The sequence below is a fragment of the Syngnathus floridae genome, chromosome 4 (assembly GCF_059516105.1).
Source record: "Syngnathus floridae isolate MCC-2025c chromosome 4, RoL_Sflo_1.0, whole genome shotgun sequence".
Taxonomy (NCBI): domain Eukaryota; kingdom Metazoa; phylum Chordata; class Actinopteri; order Syngnathiformes; family Syngnathidae; genus Syngnathus; species Syngnathus floridae.
In genome coordinates this window covers 19,132,914-19,146,095 of record NC_142416.1, presented here as the reverse complement: position 1 = coordinate 19,146,095, position 13,182 = coordinate 19,132,914, and the positions used below count along the sequence as shown (strand labels likewise).

Genomic DNA, 13,182 nt, shown 5'->3' with positions numbered 1-13,182 from the left:
TTGGTACATTTGAAACGCGAACAAACCGTGTCGCGTCGCTTGAGGTGATCAAAGTTGACTTCTGTGTTCCCCCAGCTGTCTTTTTCTGTGAAAAACCAATGTATATTTCAAAAGGGATTGACTCCCCATCTTGCCCTTTTACAGATTTATGCATTTGCAGATTATTTATATCCGAGGATGCGGCGAGAAGCCGCCTCTGTCACGAAGAGACGGCTCGGCTCACTTTCGGCCGCGAGGTGCAAATGTTTGAAAAGAGGCTTCTTCCAAGGCCGGGAAATCACTTAGATGTTGTTGTGAAGCCTCCTCTGCATCTACCACAAGTAAGAAATCACTCATTTCCATCTCACCAAATTCAATTATTATGGCTTTGTAAGGAATAAATGTCTTAAATTAAATTGATTTTTTAAATTAAAATAATAATAATAAGAATGATAATAATAATTAATAATAATTAGTTAAGTGGAGCTGTTTTTCTATCAATTTAAAACTCTTTCTTCTTTGAATAAAAAAAGAAAAACTCCCAAAACGTGGAGCCAAAGTGCTATTTCACCAGTGATGAAGTCACAGGCAAGGCAACACAATGCTGTTAATTAATGATTACATCGCCGGGGACCTCATCTTATGAATAGCCTGTGGATAATTAAAAACCCGGACTTGGACTGCTAAGGACCTTCCGGGACGTCCAAGCCAGGGAATTCACACACAATACACAACAATGACAATTTGTGGCGCAATCTGAAGAGAAAGCACACAAGGCCTTGTAAATTTCTACCGCTTGGCCCCCGAAGAGCGTAAATAGAAAAAAAGAATGTGTAAATGGATATTAAAAGCAATGTTCTCGTCACCGTTGCTGTTTTCACATCACCCCCCCCCCCTTTTCTCTTTCCTACCTTTCACTTTCCTCCCCGAGGCCACGAAACACTACTTTTACATATATTACCTTTTGATTAATGGAGCCGTATTCATTATTCCGCCCCGTCGCTAATTAGAAAACGCACTCCCGCTAATGATATACAGTCAGAATAATACTTGCCCACGAGGCATTGCCATCGCGTCGGCTTTCACGCTCGCGCGAGCTCGCGGTCCGGGGCGGCGACGCAACTTTTGCGACTCCATTAGCACGAGAGTCACGGTGTCATTGTTGTCTGTCGTAATGAGACCCTCTCGTCTCCGGAGAGAGGAGGCTTGATGAGGTACGAGTCGCTCTTAATCAGCGTGTGGTGGAGGCCGGCGTGATGGTGCGCATATTTATTGTTTTTCCTTCGTAACATTCAAACAGATATATCGATATCGTATTTTCAAATCCAGTCAACCGACGTGTGTTCGCAATTGAAGGGTCTGTCCTTCATTGAATTTTTTTTTGCTGTATTTGTGGTCAAATCAAAGCTATGGCGAATGTAAAGCGAGTGCTTTGACGCCACCATGAGGTTCACAACGTTGATGAGGTGAATGCAATAATAACTCCCTCACGATGAAAAGCCAATATTTGGATTGTCCGTTGTCCAATCACCCTCGTGTGGCTTTACCGGCCCCCTACTGTTCTAAAAGTGAGGACCATCCATATCACACCTACTACACACTTTTTCCCCCTACTAATGCAAGCTATTCCCCGTGGCCGCCGCGTGACAGAGGTAATGGCTGGAGGGGTGTGATGGAGGCAATGGGTCACAGCATGTTAGCGACAAGGTTACAACAACTTTCGGAAGGGGGGCGCGAGGCGTTTCGGGTTTGGTGTAGTAACGTAGCAAGATCAGCAACAAAGCCGCTCTACAAATTCTGCCAAATCGGTCAGAAACAGACTCCATGAGGTCGCCGTTGCAATTTTTTTGGTCGTAGCCAAACCGGTTCTGCATTGAGGTCCACCAGAATAGCCTTCCCCGGAACTCCAAGCTGGTGCAAACAGTCGAAAATGATAAAGCAGCACATTTCCGGGGTCAGCATTTTCGAAGATTACGTTATTTTCTCCTTTCCACTCCGTCCGAGCGCCATTAAAGAGCCGTGCGCTGCCATTAGTGTTGTAATGGAGCCTTCTCGTTCCGCTTCGGCCTCTCTGCTGACCGAGCTCTCTCGTTAAATTATAACGGCCGTGTGATTGCGTCATTGATTCTCATCGAGAATTACATATTCTTCTAAAGTTTGCAAAAAGAAGTCGCATTAGACATTGCTGAAAACGAAAACATAAATCCACAAGTCTTTCAGAAAACGCAGCACCTGCGATGTACTTTTCTTTCTCACTTAGCGCAAATGTTTGTTTTATAAACTTTGAGCCAAAGTGCTCGCCACAAGATATCATTGTTTTGTGGCAGTTTGGCAAATTCCAGTCGCTTTTTTCGGATTAGGCACGGTCGTCGGCCGATTGTCTCGTTTCGGGACGATTCTCCGATGGCAAACGTTAACGAGAAGCTGACGGGAAATAAATCACAAGCGATGTCGAATTTGTGCGCCTCCCGTGGCTCCTGTCAGCCAAAGGTTCTGTGATGGCAAAACCACTTTTTTTTTATTTTCCTCCGCCCCACCAAGTGTTTGAAAGCCGCCACATTTCCTAACAGCGTCGGCTTAAAGGCAAACACGGGCAAAGTGACAAGTGGAAAGAGCGCCGCAGTTGACATATTCCCCATCCTTTCAGCGTGTCATCTCACTTTCTCTGGACACCTGATGGATTGTGACAGCCTATATTGGCTCTTTCATATGAAAGAGAATTTAGCCATGAAATGTTAATGAGCTGGAATTTCTTGCCGCGCTTTTATTACAGCCCGCCGCTTTTTGAACATTATTCAAAGCAACACGCACAAATTCCACTGTTTGCCATCAATTAATCATGCCTCCTTGTCACCCAAGTAGCTCGCCGCCTTTAATCAAGAACGGCGCCAGCTCCTTGAGAAGTTGTTGCTTTATGATCACAACAATTACAAACTTAAAGGCGATTATTTGAGTACGTTTATTTGTTTCTGTCGTGCCCGAGGCGAGCCAGGGCGGGGCACGTTTTCTATTTGAGGAGACAGAGGCTAAAGGCTGCTCGGATACTACAATAGAACCCAAAAGTCTTTTGTTCCCGTGTCCTCAAAAGTTTTCAAATAAACATTCTCAAGTTTAACTTTTAATCCAGACATCAGTCAGACTTGATCAACGTCTAAAAAAAAATGATCCATCAAAATCGGACAAATATATTGAGAAGGGTGCTAACATAAAATGTTTTTCCATGTCCATATTGAACCAGACAGCCATGAATTGTAAAATTTAAAAAAAAAATCTACATTTCAAAGCCCCTTTTTGGTGAAAGTTTCCACCAAAATAGTATAGTCCAAACCAAGATGGCCGACTTTCTGTTCAACTTCAAAAATAGGTCTTAATTTTTTATGATAGACATGGCCACACAATTTCGGCTCCATCTGTAAAACAGAACGTTATTTTTCTAAATTTCGCCCCTCCCTTTCTTTTTTACCTTTCTTTTTTAATTTGCCCTCAACAGGCCTGCTCCAAACCAAAATGTCCGACTTCCTGTTCAATTCCTGACTTGTGATGCTGAGACTTTTTCCTGCGTCTTGTTATCTTTTTTGAAAAGTTTGAGGTCATACGCGACTCGTTGCTTCAAGAGACTGCAACTAAACAGCCATTCCAAACTTTTTCTGTTTTTATTTACCACTGTTGCGTAGCACACTGGCGGCGGCCCGGGAAGAACAGCCAGCACCCCTCAATAAGTGATAGGCTCAGGAAGACGCAACAGTCTGGAGGATTTTCAGGGTCCGTCTAATTAGTTCCCATCAAAAATGTAATTCCTTTTTTTTTTTTTTCTTCGGGAATAACGCCGCCGGGGCCGAGTAGCCCAAAGCGAACATACCTGGCCGAGGACAAAATATATATAAATATCTATGAAATAATGAATGAAAATCTTGTAACCCGGAGCCATAAGTACATTTATATGCTTGACACGAACACGCCATCAATGGCGGCTCCCGCTTTTAATTGAATCCCTCCGACGTATGTGTAATCTTGCCATTAATATGAATGCCGGCCGCGCTTAATATTTCACGTTTCTCGTAGATATTGTGAGCGTCTCATACATCCTTCAAGGGCGTATTCATTAATAAACTTTTTTTTTCTGATACTTTTTGGAGATTTAATAAGCAGGTGAGGAGGAGGATGATGTAGTGCGCTGGAATGTATTTTTACTGACACCTTATTAACACACGGACTCGTGTCATGTTATTTATAACGTGGCGATGTTGGGTTGAGGGATTCACAAAATTAATATACGGTAAATATGACATGTTTATGTGATTTATTTTTTTATTTAAATTACTGTAATGGCCAAATAGCCACTGGAAAAACATCCAATAACAGGAGAAAAGATAAAAATAATTTATGGCATTGTTTCCATTAACAAAATAGTACACTACATGATTAAAAATCTTTTTACAGCCATTCAACTTGATTAAAATCTTAACAAATAACTATTGAAAGTTAAGAGACATTTAAAATATTGTCAGTTAGGCCTTTTACTTTCATAACAAAATGATGAAATAACACATTTTATTTATTATGTTTTATTGACATTTTCAACTTTTTATAAATATAGAAAAATATAATTCATCTGTCTGGATCATCACAATTAGGGAACAATATATTTATGTATAATTTGCGTTTTTCTTTCTCCTTTTTTCATCATTTTTTTGTGACCTTTAAGTAATATTACCGAGATTGCCCATTTTAATAAGTAATCCCTTACACTACTGTAGTTACTGTAATTACTTTTATAACACTGCTGCGCAATAGGGAATCAATTAAGCGCACCGCATTAATTCCGAGCTTGTTCAATCGTGGGGCCAGTCTGTTTGGATTTGGGCCCTGATGGCTGAGCCCCACCTTTAACAAGGCCGCCTTGCTCTTGTATCTGACAGTGCCACCACACACACACACACACACACACACACACACCCTATACATAAATAGAGGGAACGAGAGATCTAAAAAGCCCCCGTCGCAAGTGCCATTTGTCTGCAGGTTAACAGAAAGACGAGATATAGGGCGGGCGTGAATAATTCAGGCTCCCACAACACATGCACTTTTGCTTTTCAAGCATGAGTTATAATTTAATTAGCAACTTCTGGTGCCTCTGCTGGCCTATTTAAATATTAAAATCTTCCGCCGATCACATTGGATTAGCCGGCGCCGTGAAATTCCCTGAGATGTCAGTTGTTGTCTCAGCCACCGACTCCCCCGCTCACCCCCCTCACACATCACTTTCACTTCTCCCCGTCTTATCACTCTCGTCGCCGTTTGTTGTCGTCGTCGCAGTCGACTAGTCCATTAGAGACAAAAGGGGGACGTGTGTTGCGGACCTTGGGGGGAGGCCTTAATGCAGGGTCGCCGCGTGTTAACACGCGTTGAACCAGATGTGATTGCGAAAAGGCTGAAGAGGCAACGCTCATTAAGGGATGTCTAAGGTTTATTTATATTTCAACAACAAGGTTTGCTTTATTGCTTCTTTTTTTTTTTATAGCTTTCTGGTCATAAAGAAGGACACCTGTTGGTACTTTGTCATGATAACACGCAATGCAAAACGCCATAGATGAATCGATACAGAATAAACCTTTAAAGTGAATGGTGGGGATTTGAACACACACAGTGCAGCAGCACATGTAGACAGTCAATGTAATTTTTTAAAAAATTTTTACAACCCCAAATATATACATATATATTTATTTTAAATATATAACTTTTAAGTCAGGCCACCGCTGCATGCAAAATATTGGAATAACCAACTAGAAATCAATACAGGCTAACTAACTGCGATGTGGAAATCATCAGTCCCTAAAATGCCACTTCATAAAAGTGACATTTATGAAATCCTTATTAGCTTTGCGATTTAACTCCATTTGAGTTTTACCCTCACCAACCTTTCTGTCAGTAAAGCACTTATACAATCTCTTTAGATACTGCAACGTCTCTTTGATGGGTCCAGAATGCTGAGGAGGAGGTGTTGCTACATACAAGCATGTTTACAGCGACATGACATGTTTAAAGCATGCGACGAGGCCTGCATGTGTAGATGCTTCAATATTAAAGTTGACAGTAAGTCAAACATGACTTAGGAGGTCAAAGTAGAGCGTGAGAGACATTGACTTGTTATCAAAAAAAGAATGTGAGCGACAAAGAAGACACTAGTGTTCGCCTTATTTCAACAAAGCCAACGTTAAAACAAATCAAGACGTTTCTGGATGTCACTTTCAACTTTTAAATATTTTCTATACACATTTCGAAGCTAAAAAGATACCTAGTAAAGTCCAGTTTACCGCTAACATTACCCGCTAGCACTCGCTGCCTACTAGCTATTTTGCCTACTAGCTAGCCCTTTATTTTCAAAGGTATTTTTTGCAAGATAGGCAAATGCATTCACTTTTAGTTTTTACTTAGTAAAATATATATTTTAAAATTTGAAAAAAGAAAATATTAATTTTTTGTCATAGACATGCTATCATTTGCCGCATGGAGATACAGTAAAATTCTCTGCCATTGAATATTTTGACTTTAATTTTAAAGCAATTTGGGTGTCCGGGCTAATTTCTTTTTTTTTTTTGTATTACACTTTTCCATTAAGCCCTCGCTCACATTTGCCCGTCTTGTCTCTGTCTGTGGGTAATGAGCTCATCCCCAAGATAACAGTTGAAATACGTCAAAAGGAGCGTCGGGTCGCCACGACGATTAATACGGCTTCGGAGGCGAATGTGCCCGGCTTGAATTATTAACCCGGCGTTCCGTTTTGAAAAATGCCGGGTGGGCGCGAGATTTAAAGGGAGTTAATGTTTCACCATCAAACCATTTTAGGCTAATCTCGCCAGCTGGACGCGTGTGATGAAAACGCAGTTCCTCATCATCTGAGACTGAGTGACGGCGGGTCTTGAGGGGGTGTCGGAGTGTCTCCTTGCGACTGGCCATTGCTTTTAAGTGGCTGGTGCATTTTTCATGCTCGAGCGGTCGACGGGAATGTCTCGATTAAAGACCTATTCAAAATGGCGGCGGCGTGGGGGGCCTGAAATATTCATTGGCTATTGCAACGCTACACCACAGAGTGAGTGTTAATTAAGGAAGCAAGCTATACTGTATGCCGCACTTGGGACGGTGGGGGGGGGCGGCTGGGGGCTTTCAACGCAGCCTCATGGCGGAAGATGACTTAAAGGAGAATGACATTCGGCTTTGCCCACACGTCCCGCCGGACGGCCATTTGTTGGGCTTTATTTTGCACTGTGCTTTTAGTTGGGAAAATGGAAATGTCTGATTAGATGAGTTGGCTGGAGCATCGTGGATGGCTATTCAATTGTTCACATGATATTTGGTTAAAATTACAATTATTTTATATGAATTGAAAAAAAATAGTGTCATAAATAGTCTTTTAATGGATTTCTGGATCTACTTTTTATATTGTATCACGTATTCATTTATTTGCAATTTAAATATTTGCATTTGCATGCAATTTAAAATATAGGATTTTATATATTTTTTAGTATCTTGGTGCCAATATTTTTGTACATTTGTATCTACATTACATCAGCATAACTTTGCATACTTTGCTATTTATAGAGCTTAGTTTTTATTTTTCTGACTTGACTGATAATTACTTTACATATTTGTGATGGCAGTCCCTGAGAATAATAATCTCTAACTAAACCCTAATCCTAAAATATTTTTTCAAAACTTTTGTCCTATTAAAGCCACGCCAGTTCCATCTCAGTCCTCCATCCCATCCCAGCCATCTATATGCTTCCCCACCCCCAACAAGCATATCTCCCACGCGTTGGCACGCAGGTGTACGCGCCTGCAGGTATCCATCCTTCCTTCCCAGCCTGCTCGGCACGCAAACCGCCCAAAAAATCAAAGCGACACCTCTGGTTTGATATGCCATCAGAGCGAGCGGGAAAGGGGTAGGAGGAGGGTTTGATTTTCTTTCGACGGCAGCGACACGTTTAAGTGCCCAAAAGTCTAAAAATGTCATCAGTGAGCAGCGAGGCGTAACGACCGCGAGCGTTATACCGACTATACCTTTAAATTATTGAAAGGCGCTTTTGGAATGCCAGAGTGTCGTGGATCAACTGCACCTATGCAGGGGTCAGGACGGCTGCCGTTCTTAATCTATTCATAAAAATTGGTGCAGCTGCGGCTGATAATTAGAAATCTGTATTTCCGCGGGCGACGCGCATTGCTAAGTTTGCACCTTGTATTAAAAGCATAATTCTACGACAAAGCCAGTTTAAGGGGGAAAACCTAATGTTATATTAAAGCGGAGTTAATCAGTGCAAGACGAGATACTTTATTATGCAGCGCAAATCCTTTAATGTGCAAAAAAAAAAAAAAAAAAGACACAAGAGCAGATTATTATTATTGGTAGTATGACGACAGGTTAATAAAACTTTGGCTTTCTTAATTTTTCATACTGGTGAGTGTGTGTTTAAATGTTTAATGAGCCCTTTATGCTCCAGATATTCCAACAAAAAGGTTAATAAGCCCTAAGATGGAAGAGCGGGTATATGATAATCGACCCGCAAAAAAAAAAAAAGTGCAGCGACGTTAAAGAAGCCAAAGGAGCACTGGGGGAAGAAAGAAAAAGACACTTAAAATGCAGAATAATAATGGCATAAATATATAGAATTATTCTTTTTTTGCTAATTATTTATATTGCTGAGCAGGACAAATCTATTTACAGAATGTTGATTTTCCTTTGAGGGACCTAATTAATTATTTGCCCCCAAAATAAAACAGTCACACAAGCTTGTCAGGGTTGTAGACAAACGGGTTTATAATGATTTTAGACTTGTCATTGTGGTGAGTTTTTATTTCATTTTAACTTTTGTTTTTTGAAATTCAGTTTGGTTTAGCTCCCCTGTACGTGAATTTCACGGGACAGCAACAACATGGCTCCTACGCGCCATATTAGCGTGAAAGTTGTGTGTTACTTGGCGGGAAAGTTAAGAATAAGAAATGGAATCGCAGCGCATGATGAAAATCTCCGACAATCCCAACTCCACGCAATGCGACCGAGAACTGCGCCGAGTTGTCGGCGTTAAACTTTGATGCCTCTTTGCCAGCCGAGCGGTAAGAGTAACAATTGTGCGGCGTAGCGGTAATAGGCGCGGCAGAAGGAAGCGGGGAATAAGGGGTTGGAAAAATGAGACGAGGGAAGGGGGGGGGTCGATGGTTAGAAGATAGCGGGGAGAAAGGTTATCTATGATTTAATGCCGATGAGATGAGCCCTGCCGGTTCATGCTGCTGTGATTCAAGTCAGCGCTCAGGACTTTCAGCTCGTTTCATCATGGTGCTCCTAATGAGGCCCGGGTCTGCTCCCCAATGTACGTTGGAAGGTGGGGGGGGCGATAACAACAGGTCCTGGAGTAGCTGAGGTTGGCTTGGATTTGGGAAAGGGGGTGGGTGTAAAAAGTGGTGGTTGTCGCTCCAGGGCAAGCCACTTTGTCCTGAGGCTGTGTGAAAAGGTCACTGCCCCTGAAGACTCACCACAGGCAGGCGCTGTAGGGCGTCTGCAGGGGGGAAGTGGGGAGGGAGGGGGGGGCTTGTTTTGGTGCAAACAGGAAGTGGCAGGTTAACGGGAGCGTGTCGGCCAAAATGGGTTTTGAGAAATCAAATCGCTAACTCTGACCGTTTCCTCGCAAAAGTTACTTGCAGGATAATCAAACGTGTTGAGACAGTTTGTGTTAGCTTTTAGTTGCTAGCTCATTCTCTTTGCTATATTTGTCTGTAGCTGACCTTCAACTTAGCCATTTTGCGCTCTGTGGCTAGCTAGCTTCTTCTCTTTCTCGCTAAGTACAGTTCCCAATACCTTTAGCTGCCTATCTAGTTTTTTGTTTTGGTTTTATGTTTTCTTGCTAACGTTTCCATAGATATAATTAAACATGTCGCGCATTGCGCTAATGCCTTAGATCTCAGTCAAATCCATCCGGGGGGACACAGTCAAACTGGTCCCCCTAATGAGGGGTGGCTCCAGGGGATATGAAAGGCAACGAACGCTCCGAGTGGGTGGGGCAGGGAGCCTGCTGGTGGGGCGACCTGTCTATTGGCCTTTGTGCAGAGTTAATGATGCCGCTAATATGTTCTTTTAAAAAAAGAGCACACGGTGATTCATGGCTTTCATTAGCACCCGTGTGCCAGGGTAGACGTCCCGGCCTCGCTTTCTCTTCCCTGTCGCCGATCACACCCCTCTGTCCAACCCACCCCACTTTTTTTTTAATGAGTGCCTGGAGATGAGGTGGCACGCTTGACCCTTAATCATATGTGGAGCCGGTGTGGGGGGGTGAGTCCGGAGGTTTTTTAGGGGAGACGAAGGAGGAAATCGGATGGTCGTCGTTCCGCTTGGCCAGGGGCTGGGTAAGAAAGGGTCGCGTAGCATCCGATTTAAAACAACAGCTCGGGTTTTCCCGGATGTTTTGATCCTGAGGTCGACATTTTGACAAGAGGGTCGACATACTCGTTCTGCCTGTACCATGTTTGAATTTGGTACATGCGCCAGTAAACAGTAAAACATTATACTTTGGTCTCTTTATACCGCAGATTTTCAGGAGGAAAAAAAAAGATATTCTTCCTAAATTAGAATTACACGTGTTGGACCTCGAGCGTAAAATCCCGCACTGCATCTCTCACCTCTGTCAGCCCATCAGGAGGCGGCCGGATAAATAAATGATGTCTAAATTACACACGGACATGCGGTATTTGCGCTCACCGTGCACCGAATTACACTTGTTTACAAGAGCTAGACAGGTTTTAGACAAGAAAATTTCAATAATTTACTCACCATGTGTCTTGTGTGTGTGTTGCTTTTTAAAAATGTAAAGCAGACAGCGTTAAGCAACAAACACACATGCACTGAGTGCAAGTATCCCCAAAAGAAAACCTTTCACTTCATTTTCCAATCTGTCAATTTTTCAGAGAGAGATTCAGGCCTAAATTTCCAACGCTTCAGGTCGTGACCTTTTGACGCGAGAAACGATCACTGGTGAGCTGGAGATAAAAATAAAAGCAGAAATGAAGCGACCGTACTGAAGGAGGGAAATGTGATTTTGTGCCCTATCATGCATAAAGTGTTGAATAATTAAACTTGACTGGTGGGATGACCTCAGGTAAAACGTGTTTACTGGTTGGAGGTGAAACCCACATTGCTATCTTGCTACTGAATGTGATATTTTTCTAATTTCTAACTTACTGGCTAGCTTCAACTTAGCCAACAATTTAGTTTACATATGTCAGCTAGCTGTCAAGCTAGGTCGCTTTAATTTCTTGAAAGCTGTTGAAAAAAAAATATATTGAAAAAAAAATGTAAAAAAAATATATTGAAAATCAGTATCTGCTTTACTGGTGAAACTCCACCGCCTTCCCGGAACACTCGTCGTAAACAGGATGCGAGAAAACGGTAGCGCGGCTCGCTAATTCGCCGTAGCGCCTCTCTCGCGGCCTTCTCTCCAGTTCAAAGCGCCACGATGCTAATGAAGGTTCCCGTTTACAAAGAGAAGCTTATGTAAATGTTACCTCTCCAGATGTGCCAAATAGCGCTCGCGTAGCGCTAGCCCCAAGCCGCGACTAACGTTAGTTAGCACGGAGACAAACCTTTGCGCCTACGGGGCCTGCCGCCCGAAAATCAATGTGTCTCATGAAATTTTGCCACACGTTATAATGAAGCAGCAGCCAATTTGCATTTGAAAGTGAAAAATAAGGAAAATGGGTTCATTTTACAGCTACGTGTTATTTATTGTGTCCTTTTTAATTGTAGCTTGCGCTCCTTTTGGACCAGATTCTTTTTTTTTTCAAAACTATTTGACTCTCTTCAAAATTGCAAAATGATAACTTTTAATCTTTAAGAACATTTTAAATTTTGACCCTCATGTTTCTTCCTAATGGTGCTTGTTGTCGGGTAAACTTTTCTCAGCGGCGTGAACTCAACCCTCCACGATATTGACACCATTAAATGCGTAACGATGTTATCGCCGCAATGACGCACGCCTCCAACGTTGGATCTTAAACACCCTCTCCCCGGAGGTCCTGCTCCTTTCATGTACTGTAAATACCGCAAAGTCGCTATGCTGGCAGGAGATGTTCAAGTTCCAGGCAAATGTACGGCAGACAAACCTCGCCTCCAGCAAGACTGAAAGTGAGCATCAGAGTAAAACAGTTGTTGACTTTGTTTGAACGTCAGCGTGTCAACGCCCGCCTCGGGGGAACGCATCGCCGCCTCTCGACATGTGACAAAGACTCGCATGAATAACAATGTCATTTTCTCACATACACTTCTCCTTTTCGTCTTCGACTCAGCCCCGCCGACAACCTCTCGTCCCCCTTTTTTTTTTTTTTTTTTAGCGCTCCTCTCCAATTATTCATATGCGCTTTGAAAGTTTGGGCGTCGCGCCCCGGATTGACGGTGACACACAAACTACATTATCCTCGCCGTAAACTAACTTGCGCCGAGTTCATGTGTTTTTAATTGCACCAGTTGGGGACGCAGATGCAAGCACAGATGTGAGCAAGGGTGGCGGAGATGGGCGCTCTTAAGTGGTTCTTACGTGGACACGAAAAGAGTTACAAGTCATAGATTAAAAAAAAAAATGATAAAAAAAGATGCTTTTGTAAAACTTTGTAGATCTGTGGCAGTTCTTCAAATCAAAAATCCTGTTTGGTGAGGAGTCAAACAATGATGTGGATATGAAAGTGCATTTTCACTTTTTCTTACGGTTACAGAAAGTCACATTTTAGGTTGTTACCCAAAAGTTGTTTTACTTTTGGACCAAATTTAATTCTGAGTTGTTTGACTTCAGGACTAGTTAGTTTAGATTTTCAGGTTGGAATTCATAGTTGCTTGATTTTTTTTTGGACCAAATTCTAGATCATAATTCCCAGTTGTTTTACTGTTTGACCAGAGTTTTTTTAAAGTTTAGTTCAGAGTTGCGAAGAATTCCAAATTTATTTTAGGTCAGATTTTTTTTCATGTATTAACGATTTAAATGTGTCTACATTTTGAACATGATTTTGAAATAATACTTTTGTCAATTTGTTTTATCGTTCCACTACACTTTTGCTGTGACTTCTTTGCTTTTTTTCCACATCTCTCCCACGAAGGAATGAATAAATCATACGTGATATGGAATGCGATCGAGAGGGCACGAGTAGAGAGTAGAAAGGCGTGATTATTCT

At 42.2% G+C, this 13,182-nt stretch overlaps 1 long non-coding RNA gene across 1 annotated transcript in view; it reads left to right on the top strand.

The window, feature by feature from the left end:
* The window catches only part of LOC148399731 (uncharacterized), a 124,963-nt gene that overhangs the window by 92,771 nt on the left and 19,010 nt on the right, over window positions 1-13,182 (top strand). The window contains exon 6 of the long non-coding RNA XR_015857999.1: window positions 145-320. This is a non-coding gene — a long non-coding RNA (uncharacterized LOC148399731). The remainder of the gene's footprint in view (window positions 1-144; window positions 321-13,182) is intronic.